We start from the raw sequence: 12,472 nt of genomic DNA on the forward strand, positions 1-12,472 counted from the left end.
CTCCTCCTCCTCTCTCTCTCTCTCTCTCTCTCTCTCTTTCTTTCTTTCTTTCTTTCTTTCTTTCTTTCTTTCTTTCTTTCTTTCACCATTTTCAGGCTTACATATTTACAACAGAACATTCTACATGTATTCCCACAGAAAACAGATAAGTGAAAATGGGGAGTCTAGTTACTTAGATCTTAGAAAAGTTCAGAATTATGGTGATATTAGTGTATATAGAAAATTGTAATTGGTGGTTCTCCTTGAAGGATACATTCTACTCCTTCCTGCAACAATATATCTATCCCAAATCAGTTACTCAGTACTAATGCTCCTGTCATCTTCCCAAGCAGTTTACAGAAATCCTTATGTACTGTTTATGGTTTACTTTGTGCTTTGTTTGCACAGAAAGAAAAATAATTTGCTGTTACAGAACTTATCCAATTCCTCATCTCCATGGGCTATATAAAGTCTCCAGTGAGGACACTCAGTTCTATTGAAATATTGAATATCATTAATTTAGGCAAATTTCCATAGCTAACCAGTTAAAGTTAGAACCAACCAAACCTACACAGACATGATGGCTATTTTAAGTATAATTTCTTTTTTGAGACTAGTATGCAAGGACATTTTCAATATTTTCCACTATGAAGTTTTATTTATTCTTTGGAGTTCCAGTGGGGTATTTGTGACACATTAAGAAAAAGCAATAATTAAGATTTTGTCACCTATCTTTTCTGAATCAGAAAAGATTAGGATACATAGACATGTGCATACAATGTAGCACATCCCAAGAAAAACAGACTCCCATTGGAACACTTGCCAGTTAATTGAAGCAATTTATACACCTAAAACTTTTAAGTTCCTACTGTTAAACATGGATCTAGTATGAAATTGTTTAAAAAGGAAAAGTGAAATAATTGTATTTGTGGTTTTTGTTCTTTAATAGAATGTTTTGTTTGTATTTATTTTGATACAAATGACATATCTGTATAATGTATTAAGATACTAATGCAAATATATACATGTAAATGTAAAATTATTTAGATGTATAATCTTCATGATAAAGCTAGCAGTCTATTTTTCTATAAAAATAACTACCATTTGATACTTTGCTTTTGGGAGAGAGGCATAGTTCATTTATTCTGTTTTATATTTATTTTTTTCTCCAGTCACTGTATATAACCTCTCTTGAAAATCGCCGGGTATCTTTTACCCCTCAACTCAGAGCTGGAGTTAATCACTTTTTTGAAATTAAGATGAACTTCATACATCAAATAAGTATTTCAAACTCTTGTGGATCAAGAAATGTCATCCATTCATCAACATTTGCTATTATTGTCTTCTGCAGCTCTCTTCTACATTCTGTATTGCATTCTCATTTCCGTGTCTGTGCTTCTTGTCTCTGTATCCTTTTGTATGATTTTCTTGTCCTTCTGATACATTATACAGATATATGCATTTATGCCAAAGTAATAATTGCTCACTGCTTTTCATGCCCACATCTTCATCTATTTGGAACGGCACTACTTAGCTCTTTTTTCCATTTATCTCTGTTTTAACTTACATGTGTGGAGGTGTATTCACAGGTTCTTGGACTAACTAACTTAGCCTTACTATGCACAATGCTGAATTCTGAAGGACTTTGATAACAATCAAGTCTAGAGAGGTTGATGATGACATGGCAATAATTGGTTATGCTGAGCCCACAGTGTTTGAGGGAGTCACAGAGCAAGAACGAATGGGCAATACACTGACTTCAACCTAGTAACTGAACTTGGCCTTTCAAGTTCAAGGATCAGGTATTGCCTGAAGTCACCCTAACTTGGTGAAGGCATTTCAAAAGTACCCTAAAACAATAAATGAAGGTAGTTTAATTGGCAGAAAAAAGATGACACTATTATCAGCCACTTGTTTACTTGTTTTCATTTTGGAAAAAAGGAATATTTTTATTCTAAAGCTACAGACATACAAATTAGAAATGTGTGAAAGGAAAAGTTAAAATATATATGAAATAAATAACTTTATGGCTATCTAAAACTACTTTTAGCATCCTAATGTATATGTACAAGATAATTAATGAAGAGGTCCCCCAATTGGTCAACATACTGTTAAGGTAATGTGGAGTTTTTAGCTCTAATGGTATATACATATCATACCTCATGCTTCAAGGCACAGGGACTTCTTGAAAGAAGGAGCAGAAAGATTATGTTAGAGAGAGATAGAGGATGAATTCAAGGAAATATTATTTTCCAGAAAAAAATTGAGCACAATTGTATATAAGAACTTACAGTAATTTTGATGAAATGCACAAGACTTGCAGAAGTTCAAGGATAAAAAAAAAATCACAGCACAGAACTAAGAGTTGGACACAAAACTCCATCATTAGATTGGGTGCTATTGGTTTTGAGAGCTGCTAAGATAGAAAGATTCAGCTTTCTATAATAAAAGGTGAACATACTACCACTCTTCAGGTTAGTCTCCACCGACAGAAAACAGTTGGGCAACAAAACACTGGATTCAATTGGCAGAAAACAAAAAGAAGTAACTCAATGTTGGGTAGGAAGATAGGTGATTGTAGAGTTGGTAGATATGAACGAAGTTGGGAGGGTGAATACGATCAGAATTCTTTGCATAGAATTTTCCAATAATAAAAATATTAAAAATTATGATTTATATCACTAAAATGAGCTTATCTATCTATCTATCTATCTATCTATCTATCTATCTATCTATCTATCTATCTATCTATCATTTATATACATCCCCAGAATGCTTTTTGGGCATCAAGTGAGAGGACTGTGTGTTTTTTTCTTTCAGTTTGTTCATATGGTGGATTATGTTGATGGATTTTTTTGTATATTGAACCCCCTCTGCATCCCTAATATCCACTTTATTATAGTGGATAATGTCTTTGATGTGTTCTTGGATTCAATTTACAAGTATTTTATTGAGTATTTTTGCATCAATATTCATAAGGGAAATTGGTCTGAAATTCTCTTTCTTTGCTGAGTTTTTGTGTGTTTTAGGTAACAGAATGACTGTGGCCTCAGAGTGAGTTTGGCAGTGTTTCTTCTGTTTCTGTTTTGTGGAATAGTTTGAGGAGTATTGGAATTAGCTCTTCTTTGAAAGCCTGGTAGAATTCAGCACTAAAACTATCTGATCCAGGGCTTGTTTTGATTGGGAATTTGTGTGTGTGTGTGCAACTACTTTTTTAAATTAACTGATTAAACATCAAAACTATCATTTCATTATTCAAGATTATTTGTGTCATGAAACATTTGTCCTTCTATGACATTTGATACAGGGTATAAAATAACATAGTGAACTACTTTTAATAGCTTTGAAAAACAACCTCTCTGTAAACAGGTATTTATTTTTTTTTATTAAATATTCCTAAAGGAAAGAACTCAATCCCTGAAATCAATCATATTAATTCTCCACTCTACAAGTTCCATCTTTCCCTGATTAGACCAAATTCTTCCTCTTCCTCTTCCTCTTCCTCTTCCTCTTCCTCCCAAGGCCAAACTCATATGGATGCCCTTACCAAACACCCTGGCCCTCTTATAGGTTGATTTGATTGATTGCTGAATTCAGTCTCCTAAAACTGTAACCTTGTTTGTTAATAGACTGTAGGGTGGTTTGGATAAGAATGGCCCCCATAGGCCCATGTACTTCAATGTTTAGTCACTGGAGAGTGGCACTATTTGAAAAGCCTTGCTGGAGGATGTACTTTGAGGTTTCAGAATCCCATATTAGGCCCAGTTCTATACCTACCTCTATGCCTACAGATCAGGATGTAGCTCTCTATTAGTGCTGATTGAGAAATTTTTAATGACTGGTTGGTTCTATTTCCTTAGAAGGTATAGGACTAGTCATATAGTTTACCTGATCTTGATTTAGCTTGGTCTAGAATTTCTGTCCACTTCATTTAGATTTCTCAATTTCATGGAGTACAGGTTCTTGATAAGCCCTATTGATTCTTTGAATTACCTTGGTGTCCTTATTATGTCTCCATTTTCACTTTTGATTTTGTTAATTTGGGTACTGTTTCTCTGCCTTTTAGTTAGTTTGGCTAAGGGTTTGTCTAACTTGTAGTTTTCTCAAATGACCAGCTCTTAGTTTCATTGATTCTTTGTATTGTTCTCTTTGTTTCTAATTGATTGAGTCTTGAGCTTGATTATTTCCTGCCATCTACTCTTCCTTCCTTCCTTCTTTCCTTCCTTCCTTCCTTCCTTCCTTCCTTCCTTCCTTCCTTCCTTCCTTCCTTCCTTCCTTCCTCTCTCTCTTTCTCTCTCCCTCCCTCCCTCCCTCCCTCCCTCTCTCTCTTTCTCTCTCTCTCCTCTCTCTCTCTCTCTTGTCTTTCTCCTTTTCTTTCTTTCTTTTTTTTTCTTTCTCTAGAGCCTTCAGATATACGTTTACCTTGTTAATATGAGAACTCTCCAATTTCTTTGTGAGGACTCATAGCACTATTAACTTTCCTCTTAGCACTGCTTTCATAGAGCCCCATAAGTTTGGGTAGGTAGTGCCCTCAGTCTTTAATTTCTTTCTTTTTTCCTTTCTTCCCCGACCTTGTGATTACTGAGTAGAGTTGTTCAGTTTTCATGAATATTTATGCTTTATGTTGATTTTCCATTGTTGAAGTCCAGCTTTAATCCATTGAAATCTGGTAAGATGCATGGGCTTACTTCAGTCTTCTTGTATCTGTTGAGGTTTGCTTTGTGACTGATTATATGGTCACTTTTGGAGAAGATGCTGAGAAAAGGTATATTCTTTTGTGTTTGGGTGAAATGTTTTGTAGATATGTTAGGCCCATTTGAATAATAACCTCTGTTTGTTTTTTTATTTTTCTGTTTAGTTTATATCTCAATGACTATCCATTTGTAAGAAGGTGGTTTTGAAGTCTTCCACTATTAATGTGTGGCGTTCAATGTATGACTTAAGGTTTAGTAATGATTCTTTTATGAATGTGTGTGCCCATGCATTTGGGGCATAGATGTTGATGAAAACCAATGGCTATATATTGGGTAAATTATAAAGAAAACAGTGCCATTGCATCTACTGATTGCAGTACAAGTTTGAGTCATCTTAGCAGAGTCCTGAGACAGCAGAAGACATCACAATATGATAGACCAGGAATAAGTATGTGTACATTTCTTACATTTTTTTCTCTGTGCTTTTATATAGAAATGTGCACCTAGGTATTCTCTGTACTGATAACATTTTCTAATCCTAATCAAAAACCAAGGATTCTAACTCTATGCTTTTTTTATGCTTTAAATAATGACAGGAACACTGCATCCCCAGCAGAGTTTCAGAGTACACAAGCTAAATGTAAATGATAAGCAGAAAAAGAATGTTTGCTTCTAGTATCATGATCCTATAATAATGATTGAAAAATAAATCCACAGAAGGTAATTAATATCCATAGAATAAAACAAAAACATCTGTGGAAGTAATTATGAAATTATCCAGATCATTGAAATGCATTTTCTTTGTTTTCTCATAAACTTTAAAGAAGCAATATAAGGTAGCATATGTATAGTGTAATTTTGGCTCAGAAATGCAGAAATAAAGTTCTTGTATAATAGAGTTGCCAGCAGGAAGCTCAAAGGGAGTGGGTGGAATCCAACTTGGGCTAAAGAAGCAACAGCACATTGCAAAAGTAAGAACTGTAAATACTCATATGTGTTTGCAATATGCATACATGTAAACTCTATCACAATATAATTCACGAGAAGGAAGAAAAGTAAGTAGAGCATAATAGGAAGAAAACATTAACTATTATGCTTAGAAAAACTGAAACTTATCTTATCAATGGATGCATGGTAAACTGTAATGATAAAAATCTAAAGCGAGTTACTAAGATAATATTAGAAAACATTTACCTAGCACATATAAGGACAGTAAAGGAAGAAATGAGAATAAGAATATATATAATATAGAAAAGAAAAGGTGAAAGAGCAGGCATAAATCTATGTCTATTAAGTATATAATTACTTTAGGGGGTTAATATGGACTGGTCAGATACTGAAGTGAAGTTTGAAAATAAGTCTTAGTCTCTCTGTGTTGTTATTCAAACCTAGCTAGTATAAGAACTACAGCAGTTACCATATTAATTTGCTACATACATTTACACTAAAAATAACACTTACAGATCTCTAATAATTTTTGTTATAGAGTCCAAGTTGAATCAAGATATGAGGGCAGAGAAGTTTAAATTTGAATAATACAAGGATAACCTTTACAGACAGCACAAAAACATGCAGACTGAGACCAAATGGAACATTTCACAATGATATAAACTCAGATAATCAGGAATATATTAGCATCATAAACACATTCACTCAGTCACACAGAAGATAAGCATAAGACAGACTGTTAGAAAGAGAAACTGGTAAGTGGAACAGAAAATGTCTACACCCTTCATTCCATTAGAGAATGTCTAGGTTAATAAAAAATATTAACTGTAAAATATCAAAACCAAAGTATACAAATCAGACTTCTATAGAAAGCTCCTCCCAACGACAGAGCATATATTTTTCTGACATTCTTACAGCATATTCTCTACTTCAAGCCATAATCTTAGCATTAAAGCAATTCTCAAGAAAGGTTAAACGCATAAATATATGACTTACATTTTATGTTGTACTGGAATTAGAAATAAAAAGAAAATTGGAAAACTCACAAATGTGTGGAATTCAAAGAATATGCTCTTTAAGTAATCAACAGTTCAAACTGTGGGTGTGTCTCTAACTCTTTTGCCTGCTCTTGGAACTCTTTTACTCTGTTGAGTCGCTCTGTTCAGCCTCAGCGTCAGGGCTTTTTCCTTGTTTTATCTAGTTTTGTTGTGCTTGGTTGTAGTCTCTTGGAGGCCTGTTCCTTTCTAAAGAGAAAGAGAGGAAGAGCAGATCTGGGGAAAAGGGAAGGTAGGAGGGAGATGGGAGGAGCAGAGGGAGGGGAAACTGTGGTCAGGATGTATTGTATGAGAGAAGAGTCTATTTTCAACAAGAAAAGAAATTAAAAGATCCTTCCATGTAAGTGGTCTTGAATATATATTATAGACAAATATCTGAGATGCAAATAAATCTGTGCTTACTAGAGGAGTTTGTTACTATAAACAGTTAAGTTGTGCAGAAGGAAAACAAGGTGAAAGAAGAAAAATTCCCATTTTCAGAAAAATAAGAGCAAACTAAAATTAAATCAGGAATTAAAAATGAATAATAAATATTAAAACAGAAATTACTGAGACAACTGAAAATCAACAGATAAAAGTAATGAAGTCACAAGCCACCTCCTTGAAAAAAGTCAATAAAATTGACAAGTATTTATTTTATAAATAAAACTTTGAGAGAAATAATGTTGAAATCAGTCATGTTAAAGATAAATTTTACCACTGATAATTTAGAAAGGAAGTGGACAATAACAAGTGCTGTGGACAATTGTGTCATAGCAAATTAGAAAATCTGTAAAGTAGATGAATTTCTACAAAGTATATAAAGTACTGAAACAGATTCAAGAAGAGAGATAAAAATCTGTATACCTTCTTAACAAGTGAAATACGTCAAATGTGCAATTTTAATAATTAAGAAAACCTCCCAAACCAAAATGACTAGGCCAAAAGGATGTTACCAGTAATTTGTACCAGAGTTTGTTGTAAACATCAATTATTTATAAACTGATTTAAAAGGGAAAAACACTCTCAACTCATTCAAAGAGGCTACTATTCCATTGTTGTCAAAATTAGGCAAAGTTAGAAGAAGAAAAGGAAAATTGTAGGCTTCGATGTTTTAAATACAGACGCAAAATCCTCAAAAACTACTAGATAACCGCTACAACATGTAGAATTCATTGTATCACACAGCTGAAGGAAATTACTTCAGTAATGCAATATGAGGTTGTTCCCTTCTCATGAAAAGAAAATGATTTTAAAAGTCACTACCCCTTTAAGAAAAAAAAACCAAGCTAATAATTAGGTCAACAGAAGATGAAATGCTTTTCTGAATTGATATGTCTACTTTCCCCCCTTTAACTATAATTAATTATTAATTGTTATTAATAATTTATTGTGTTTATGTGTGTGCTCCAACACACATGGTGAAGTGTGGATGTGGAGGTTAGGAGGCAGCTATGGGGAGCCACTTCTTACTCTTCATTTTGGAGAGCCAGGGTCTCTTTTGTTCATACCTGAATGTGATAGACTAGATGGCTAGTAAGCTTTCAGAGGATTCTACATCTTATTTCAGAGTGTATTACATCGCACATGGCTTTCTGTGTGCATTCTGGATCCCAACGTGGGTCATTAACCTCACACAGCAAATGCTTTTAATACTAAACCATCTCCTTAGCTCAGCTATGTCCATTTTTGCAACTGTTTCTCCATATTTTACTGAATTAAAGACATCAAGACAGGAAAGAAGTAGGAAAATCCCCTTTAAAATAAGAGTCTACAAACTTGGACTCCGGGATAATGAGGGTTTAAATTATCCAGATGCTCATTCTTTGCCAGTGTCATATTTACAAAATTTCGTAGTTTAGACCTTTAATTTAAAAAGCCTGACTTTAAATACTGCCTGTGAGTAAAACCTTGAATAAAAAGAACATGTGAAAAAAAAAGAGTCTTGAATAAGGAAAATAATAAAGACTCAACAAAAGTCCCAGTAGAGCAATAAATAAGTTTGGTAGGGTTCTGGAATATAACACCACATACAAATATCAACTTGTGTTTTAAACATTTGTAATGAGCAATATGAAAATGAAATTAAGAAATGTATTTTAGGGGGGTGGGTATGGGGGACTTTTGGGATAACATTGGAAATGTAAATGAGGAAAATACCTAAAAAAATAAAATTATAATATCAAAAAAAAGAAATGTATTTTAATTTTCTATAGCATCAAAAAGAACAAAATACTCATGAAACATACACCTAAAGAAGGATAAATTAGGAGTTTGTGAGGTAGGTAAGTCTGTAAAGTGTGTGTTGTATACGCATGAGGAGCTGAGTTCAGGCCCTTAGTATGCACGTAAAAAATCAGGCATAGTTGGTTCACCTCTGAATGCTGTATACTGGGGTGCAGGTGGGGCAGAGAAGGGGGATCCTGGGAACTGATTGGTCAGCTGGCACAGCCAAATCTACGAATTCTAGATTAGTGTGAAGCTTTCCTTTAGGAAGATAGCCAATCAAAGTATCAAAGTATGTTTATACAATTACATAGCCATATTCGCACACAACACACACACACATAGATCCAGACAGGCAGACAGATAGACAGACAGACACACACACACATGCACACACAAACACAGAGAGAGAGAGAGAGAGAGAGAGAGAATCAAAATTTTACCAAAATGTGAAATAAATTGCTGAAAGAAATTCAAGGAAATAAAAGTAAATAGAAAGCTGTTGTTTGTTTATGGATCAAAAACATTGTTAAAACAACAATACATATTCCACATTGATCTGTAGATTCAGGGTAATCCTAAAAAATGCTCAGTTTTCTACTTTGCAATAATTGGCTAACTGATGATAAATTTCCGAGGGGCTCAGAATAGCTAAAACTGTCTTGAGTAAGAAAAGAAAGAATGTTCCTATTATCTTTTGCTACTATAATACACATAAACAAAAATATAGGCCAATTCCTCTAGTCATTAAAGATACAAAATTTCTTTTTTTTTTTTTTTTGGTTTTTTCGAGACAGGGTTTCTCTGTGTAGTCCTGGCTGATCCTGGAACTCACTCTGAGACCAGGCTGGCCTCCAACTCAGAAATCCACCTGCCTCTGCCTCCCGAGTGCTGGGATTAAAGGCGTGCGCCACCATGCCTGGCTCAAAATTTCTTAATAAAGCACTTGTAAACTAAACTCAAGAACAGAACAAAAGGATCATGCACCACGACCAAGCTGACTTTATTGTAGAGAGGCAAGGATGGTTTTACATATGCAATGAACACTACCAATGAACATACTATATCATCTAAATAAACTCAAGAGGGAAATAAAGGGATAATCTCAATAAATGCAGAAAAGGTTTTCGAAAAGCACAGCATCCCTTTATTCTGAAAGACCTGAAGAAATTAGAAGTAGAAGATATATGCTTAAACATAATAAATGGTAAATGGGAACACTATAGTCAGTGTTATAACAAATGTGGAATAAGCAAATTATTTCTCCTAAAGTTTGCAACAAGACAAAGGTCTACAGTCTTCACTATTATTCAGTGTAATTCTTGGAGTCTTAGCCACAAGATAGTGAAATCAAGGGTTATAAATAGAAAAGAAGAAGACACAATATCTTTATTTGTAGATGATAGGATTCTATACATAAAAGACTCTAGAGAGTCCACCAGAAAACTTTTAGACCTGTGAACACTCAGCAGAGTGGCAGGATATACAATCAACAGCCCATGTTCTCTCTCTTTTGTGAATACTAGCTTCAAGTTTTCATTTATGTATATTTGTGGATGTCAGTATGGGTATAGATTGTAAAACTAGTAATATGTCCATGAAAGGTAAAAGGTGAGCAGGGAATTAGGACACATGTATTATGGAAGTGGAAAGAGGGGGAATGGAAGCTGGAGGACATGAGTGGAAATAAGGACCAGGGAGTCAGACAAAGGGGTGCTTGTGGGTGGTGAGATTCTACACTATGATAGGAAATGCCAAATAGAAGCCCATTACATTTTATGCTAAGCAAGAAAACAATTTTCAAGGTCATAGCTGTGCCTCTGTCCTTAGTCAATTTTTATTGCATGTCATACCCCATGACATGCAGAGAAAATATGATTTCTTCTCCAAAACTTTTTAACACTTTTGGGTATCTGTCTATATGTTTGCAGAAGGGATATCAGATCTCTTGAAGCTGGAGTTACAGGCATTGGTGAGCCACTTGCTGTCAGTGTTGGAATTTGAACTGATCTCTCAATAGTAAATTTCAGAGACAGGCCTGAGGAGGAATGGGATGAGCAACTGTTGGAGGGCAGACTGGGAGGGGGATAACGACTGGACTATAAAAAAGGATTAATGATAAATATTAAAAATTGTCCTTTTAATTTATTTAATTTTTAAAATGTCTCTCAAATGTCACCTGCTGAAGACTTAGTCTTTGTTTTTTACTTTATTTGCTTGTTTCTTCTTTCTTTATACTTATTATCTCATCTCCACCACAGATTTTTCTCCCTCCTTTCCTACTAGTCTCCTTCCCCCATACCCACATCTTTTCTCCTCCCTGTCCTTCCTCCACAACCTTACCTGTTTTTCCCCCAGATCCACTCTGCCTCCATTTCCCTTTAGAAAGAGCAGGCCTTCCTGAGCTATCAACCAAACACAACACAACAAGTTGCATAAGATTATACACATACCCTTATAGCAAGGATGGATGAGGCAACACATCAGGAGGAAAACGGTCCCTAGTGTGTAGTTTTGCTCTACCCACCTTTTCTTCAAGAAGTGACTACCAGCCCCCTCTTGGATTCCCTTGACTTCTTGGATAAAAGACACACAATTGCTCCTTTTCAACTTGCCTTCTTGGCACAATTGCTGGGTGCTACTACCTCCTGCCTAGAAAAGGATGCCCTTATCAATTTCTTATGTTTGTCTCTCCCACCTGCCCTAAACTTTCGTTTTGTTTAACTTCTCTGACCACCCTACTATAGGGGTGTCCCCAGCCCACCACTTCTCCTGAGACCTCACATGGTTGCCTGGTTCTTCTCTCTCCAAAGCATGGTCAACTCTGTTCTCTTTCCTTGAATCTTCCTGCCTGCCTTCAGGGATTCAGACTTCCTGCCTGTTCTTTCTTGCCCAGCAATTGGCCCATGGCTTTCTTTACTGACAGATCAACAACCAATTGGGGAACTTAGCATTAGAACCACCCCCTACAGGTCCCAAGAGCAAGCAAAAAAGTAAGAGACACCCCCATTCCCACTGTTAGTTGTCCCACAAGAACATGAAGATACACCACTATAACATATATGCAGGTTTCATGATTGCTGATTTAGTCTCTGTGAGCCTCTATGAAGCCTGCTTAGTGGATTCAGTGGGCCTTGTGTAGACTTGATCTTTAATTGCTGGTGATGTGAGAAGACTACTCAACATTTGGGAGGCTGAATGAGAGGAAGTGATGTCACTGAGTATAGCCTTGAAAAGGATATTGGGATTTTTGGCCTCATCTTTTTTTCTGTTACTTGCCTACAAGATGCTTTTCTATAATTTTCTAGAGTTTATCCATGATATATTATATCGTGGTTAGACTATGGCAAACTGGTTTAAATGGGAAACAAAATAGCTTTGTTTTTCTTTGATGTGTTCGTAAGATTTGTTTTGTAATTTTGTTCATGTATGTGTCTATGTGTGCATATGTACACATGGGTGTGGGTACCTGTAGAGAACAGAAGCTTGGGGGAACCTTGGAACTAGCTTTATAGGTGGTTTTCAGCCTTCTGACATGGGTACTGAAAACTTAGGCCCTCTGGAAGAGCTATAGGTGTTCTTAACCAGTGA

Source organism: Mus caroli, chromosome 16 (assembly GCF_900094665.2).
Source record: "Mus caroli chromosome 16, CAROLI_EIJ_v1.1, whole genome shotgun sequence".
Taxonomy (NCBI): domain Eukaryota; kingdom Metazoa; phylum Chordata; class Mammalia; order Rodentia; family Muridae; genus Mus; species Mus caroli.